The sequence below is a fragment of the Megascapheus bottae genome, chromosome 20 (assembly GCF_031878675.1).
Source record: "Megascapheus bottae isolate mThoBot1 chromosome 20, mThoBot2.hap1, whole genome shotgun sequence".
Classification (NCBI taxonomy): Eukaryota; Metazoa; Chordata; class Mammalia; order Rodentia; family Geomyidae; genus Megascapheus; species Megascapheus bottae.
In genome coordinates, this window is record NC_143528.1 from 26,039,706 (window position 1) to 26,045,705 (window position 6,000).

At 39.3% G+C, this 6,000-nt stretch overlaps 1 protein-coding gene across 1 annotated transcript in view; it reads right to left on the reverse strand.

The window, feature by feature from the left end:
- Positions 1–3,549, reverse strand: part of Wdr17 (WD repeat domain 17) — a 59,648-nt gene extending 56,099 nt beyond the window's left edge. Inside the window, exon 1 of the mRNA XM_090354171.1 lies at positions 3,490–3,549. The gene's annotated coding sequence lies outside the window, so the exon portion shown is untranslated. The remainder of the gene's footprint in view (positions 1–3,489) is intronic.
- Between the last annotated feature and the right edge of the window lie 2,451 nt (positions 3,550–6,000).

Sequence of the window (6,000 nt, forward strand, 5' to 3'; positions counted from 1 at the left end):
TTGAATAAACTTACTGTACTACTTATTGTATTAAATAATGAGAATTATTTTCTAATTTCCCATTTGAATGTATGGTTTTTGTATGTGTGATATAAAATTAAACATCATGATAAGTGAAGTTTCATGGACTATGAACACATGCTCACAAGTTCAAGTGTTGAGGATTTATAAAATAAAATAAGTTTAAACATAAAATTGTTTAAGAACTCTATTCTGAGTTTACCACTTCTGACACTGAATGCTATAACATCTTTCTGACACAAGAGAAAAATTATTCTGTGTATCTTCAGCCAGGATTTTCTTAAACATGACAATTAAGAAACATCCTTTTAATAGCAAAATATTGATGAATTCTCTCCTGTATTATCTTACATTATTGTTTATTTCTAGTTCTTAAATTAGAATGCATAATCACTGAATTGTAGTAGATAATTAACTTGAAAGACTGTACTATGTAAGGTACATCTACAGTAATACAAAGTAACATACTTGTCATTCCATTCAAAAAGAAGTTATTTTCAGTAGCAAATACTGTGACTGGCAAGTGCTAACTATGGTTCCAAGTTGAAGTGTTCAGGCTCCCTTTCTTCTGATACACATGAATGCATATATACGTATGTGTGTGTATACATGCATGGAGCCAATACTAGTCTATCTGAAATATTTAAGTTCCTCTTCAATTATATTTGTCTAGTAACTGATCAGTGAAATAAGGTGACAACACACTGAATATTTTCATTATGATATCCCATGCTTTCCCAGGTGAATTTGAAATCTTTTAAATTAATCTTTTGCACAGAGGCAAGTCCATTATGATTGTGTATATGGACACCCATGTGTGTGTGTGTGTGTGTGTGTGTGTCTCAACACTAATTCTTTTGTAGTATTTCCTTACCAATTTGTTACTTGTAAAAAAGAGTTACAACTTGGACCAAGCCAGGAGTTTGGCCTAGTTGTAGAGTACTTGCCGGGGTTCGATTCCTCAGTATGACATACGTAGAAAAAAGCTGGAAGTGGTGCTGTGGCTCAAGTGGTAGAGCTCTAGCCTTAAGAAACCAAGGACAGTGCTCAGGCCCTGAGTTCAAGGCCCAGGACTGGCAAAAAAAAGTTACAATTTCTTCTTAAAACCCTTTAAACCCAAAGAAAACATATTTATTATAAGTTTTGTTACTCTACAAAGTAGATTCTCTGGGGAATTTCTAATTTTTTTAAGACATCCATATCTAATTTCTTCTCATAAGTCCCAAAGGCATAGTCTCATTAACAGTGAAGGAATAATGGCCTCATTGTCACCAGAGAACAAGCAGTTTGGATGTGAAGCTAACAGCTAGTGTATCTCTGATACAAAAGCAAAGGGTCCTCAGTTAATAAGAAGCCCTCCTTAATCACCTCATAAAATTTCTACCAATTAAAACGCTTTCAATAAAATCTTTTTTCATGAAGACATCACATGACCTCACTTTAGTATGTGAAACCAAATGGAACAAATGTTCAAAATGTAAAATGAGACAATTCACAAGTTGTAGAGTGTATGAGGAAATACTTGCCTATAGCATACATCATTACATGAATGGCTGGCTAAGCTAGTTATTTAGTAATCTGATATAATAAACCCTTTTTGCATATATCACATTTCAAATAATACAGGAAAAAAGACAAATTGTTGGGAATTTCATGTTAGTCTTCATTGCAATGTTTAGGAAAAAAAAGAGATTTGGGGAAAATTGTACATGTCATTAATGAGGACAAGCTAATCATTCATGTTGGACTATTAGTTCTCAGTCAAATGAAACAAAAACATGCAAGGAAACAAACCTAAACCAGTTCTTACTCTTCTCTGAGTAAATTAAAAACTACTGCTCAGAGTAAGGGCCTCACAGAAGGATTTTTAGAAATTAGCAGCAACACAAACACTCCAGCTATCTTATTGTTCCTTTTCACAAAGGAATTTAAAAATTTGTTTTGTCCTAAGCTAAATTAAGGTCTTATTAATAGTATGTTACATTATTATGTGACTAATGGGCCACTGAAATAATTCAATAAATCTATAAGTACAAAAATAATGTTAAAATGTTCACGATCTATAATTACTATTTTCTTCAGATTCCCATGATTTTTTAAACATTACTATTAATTATTAAACAGCGTAAAGTCAGATCAATATAAATACTAAGATTTGACTCTTCTTTGTATATAAGTTTTTGCAGTTCACTCAAAGAGTACATGACTTTTCTTTCTATGAATGCTCTTTGAAACAGGTCACTAATTTGCTCCAATTCAGAAAATGTTCCCGGAACTCTTAATCAATGCCCTTAAACTACCATTTGTAACATGACTGTAAATAATCCACTAATGCACACTTCCAAAATTTTATTGACCTGACAACTTTCATAGTCACTCAATGACTATATTGGACCTTAGATCACCAAACAGAAAAGGTGAGAAACCCCTTGTGTCAGATTTCTGCTTTCCAACACAGCTATGTATTCCTCACATCTGGGCTGAGTGAGGCAAAATTTGAAAGGGATGTCATAGAAAGCTTTTTCCATTGTGTTCTATTCATCACTTGTCTAGCCTCATCCCTCTCATACAGGGCAATAAGACAGTCCATAAATCACAAGTGCATAGGATGTTTAAACTCCTGTTGAGCTTCCATAAATCCTCATTAATTCACCTTCAGCTAACCAGTTCTGTAACAGAAATGCTATTACAGTGCTAAAAATAGGAAAGTTATAAATGGATTCTCTTTCATGCCTTGAAATAGTGAATTTGAAGTTTTGAGGTTAAGGTTTGAAGTATACTTCCGAGTGACTTAGAAATGTAATCATGTCTCTTTTCAAATTGATATATGTGTGTGAATGAAAATGTTATTTTTCTGATGTATGATCGAACTTTTCCCAAATTTTATTCCAAGCAATTGCTTTAAACCAACGTAGATTTTTTTTTTCTTAAAGCCAGTTTACATTTTTGTTGCTTTTAACGTTTGCATGTAAGAGTATGGGCATTTGGGGAAAACCAACAAGACAGCAATTTTAATACTTACTTAATATTGACTTTTTAATTTCAGGAACACAGTCGCTTTCTAACCAAAGCTTTCTCTGGTACAGCCCTGATACTAAAGTGAGGTTAGCGATCTCTCCAGACATCTGACATCCACAGAACCCACCACAGCCTCAAACAGCACAAGGTAAGCACCCGCCCTAGGAACGGTGGCATTCCTCCCACGGTGGTGGAAGGTGACAGCCGTGGATCTGGCTTCTGGCAGGGGCAGGTCGCTCGCCGGCCAGGGATTAATTAGGCTGCACGGTGTGCAAAGTCCTTCCCTGGGGGGCTGCAGGGGGGCTCCTAACCCAAGTGTGCCCTGAGCCCGGGGCCACCCTCCACTTCTCCCGGTCCCGCCCGCCGTGTCCCGGGCCTTCACCCGAGGCCCCCCTCACCTGAGCGCCTCCGCACCTGGGGACCCCGCCCCGCAGCCCCTGGGCTCCTTACCTGGAGGAGACCGGGTGGAGGCCGCCGCAGCGGACAGAGGAAGTGCTGAAGTGGGCTGGGGAACAGGCTACCGGCGCGCGGCCCCGCCCCGCTCCGCCCCGCCGCACCCGCCCCAGCCCTTCCAGGCCCAGCCCCCCAATTCCAAGGGGCTGGAAACCAGACTCGGCTAAGCGGACTCCCGAGAGCCCCGCGTGGAAACAGGCCCCGCCCCCGACGTCCACGTGACAGGCATGCCTGGCGCTGATTGGAACGCCTGGGAAGAGGAGGCGGAAGTAGCTGGTGACCCTGGAGACTAGGCTGTGGGCGAGGTGGTTACCCTGGCAACGGGGTATCTGTGGTGAAGATCTAATACCTAGGGTTTGGGACAGAGAGGGAGGGATTTTCAAGAGAGATTCCAAGTGAAGAAAAACTGTTGGGCCATCAGCATTGTCACCACCTACCATTCCACATGGACTTTGTACTGTAGATTCTAGGGAAATGAGAGACAGAGGGACTAACGGACGGACAGACTGATGATGGATGGATGGATGGATGGATGGATGGATGGATGGATGGATGGATGGATGGGTGGGCGGGTGGGTGGATGGATGGATGGATGGTTGAGTGAGTGGGTGGGTGGATGGATGGATACATCGATACATGGATAGACAGACAGCAATTCACCCTCCTTCTTAGGCAGAAGGAGTGAGCCTCTTTCTTGGCTAGCTTGGCAGTGTTGGAAAGGGTGTGCAGAATGCCGGTCCTTCACTTCTTACTGTCTGACTGGACTCAAGAATCTCCACGGGAAGCCTCTGTGCATGAGATTTGCTAATGGAGCTGTCTATAGTTAACAACTCCTAGTGTGCAAAAGACACGTTTCCCTGTGGAATCTGGTTGAGTGGAAATGCTTGCTGCTGGCATTCTTTTAGCTTGTTCATGTCTCTGAAATCTAGCGATGGCCTATTCCAAAAGCTGGAAAAAAAAAAAAAAAGGGCGGCCCTCCTACTTGAGGAATACCGTGTGCGGAATACTGAATACAGGGAACTTTATATCACAAGCTTCTTAACCTTCTCTAGCATCACATCTTTCTTTTGTTCCAAGATATTTTCTGCAGAGATTATTCCCCACCATGAGATTTATCCTAGGGAGTTTGCAACTTAAAAATTTACTTGTGTTAACTTTCTGTACGGACAATACATTTGTTAAAATCTAAGATCCTTCATTCTTCTTTTGGATGACTGGGGTTTGACCTTTTGCTTCTAGGCAGGTGTTTGGAAGCTAAACCACACATCAAAGACCTTTTTTGTAATTGGCTGATTATTTTTGAGATGTAGTCTCAGTCACTCCCAGAGGTACCCACCTGGACGGTTCTAAACAGGCGAAAGCCACTATACCCAGATTCTTCCATAGACATGGAATATCCTGAACTTTTCTGCCTGTGGACTTCACCAGTCTTAGCCTTGATTACAAGCTGAGTCACCAATGGCTGGATATTAACTAGTATCTTACAACTCTGCTTTCTATGTTTTAAAAAGGCAACTGATGAATATCAGATTTTGATGAATCAATGTTAGATGAATAGATGCATAGAGAAATAAATAAATTAGTATATAATGTACCAATAAAAGCACAGGACAGCATTAAATGTCCTTTAATATGTTACATTTTCAAATATATAAAACATGAAATTATTTCAAAAAAGGAGGTATTTTTTGGCATGGTACTCAAGGAAAAATTTAAGATATATGAACAGAGATTTAATAAATAAGTTATATTTTGCTAGCTGCCAGTGGCTCATGCTAATCCATCTACTCAAGAGACTGAGATCTGAGGATCATGGTTCAGAGCCAGGCCCAGCAGGAAGGTCTATGAGACTCATCTCCAGTCAACCACCAGAAAACCAGTCTCACTGTGGTAAAGCCTTCGCCTTGAATTGAAGAGACCAGAGACAGAGCCTAGGCCCATAATTCAAGCCCTATGACTGCAAAAAAAAGTATAGTATTTCATATGGTTGAAAAGGAGAAACAACGTGGGAAATGTATGGGTAGTTTACTTAAGTTTCAATTGTTTCCTTTCTCTGGAGGATGAGGAGGGAATATCCACAATATAAAGGCGATACAAAATTGTAAAAAGAAGATATAAAAATAAGAAGGCTATCTTGGAGAACAATACATAAGACCAGAGTTTGGTTAAACATTAACAACTCTAAGCTATAGGAAGCCATTACAATGAGTAAATTGGTGCTTTTCTGTAGGAAAAATGTTTTGAAATTATTGGCTGTGCACATACATACATAGAGGGGTGAAAAACATATTTGATTAATTGAAAACTTCAAATTCAATAAAAAATATGCCAGTAGCCTAGTCTAAAGCAATGAAAGGAAGAATGATGAAGGTAAAGATGACAGAAATAATTATGTGGAACTATACTACAAATTTCCCTTATGATATCTATCTAAAATTTAAAGGGGATTTAACTCAGGGCCATGCTCCATCCTTTATACTTGCTTGGATTATGAATATGATCTAGTTC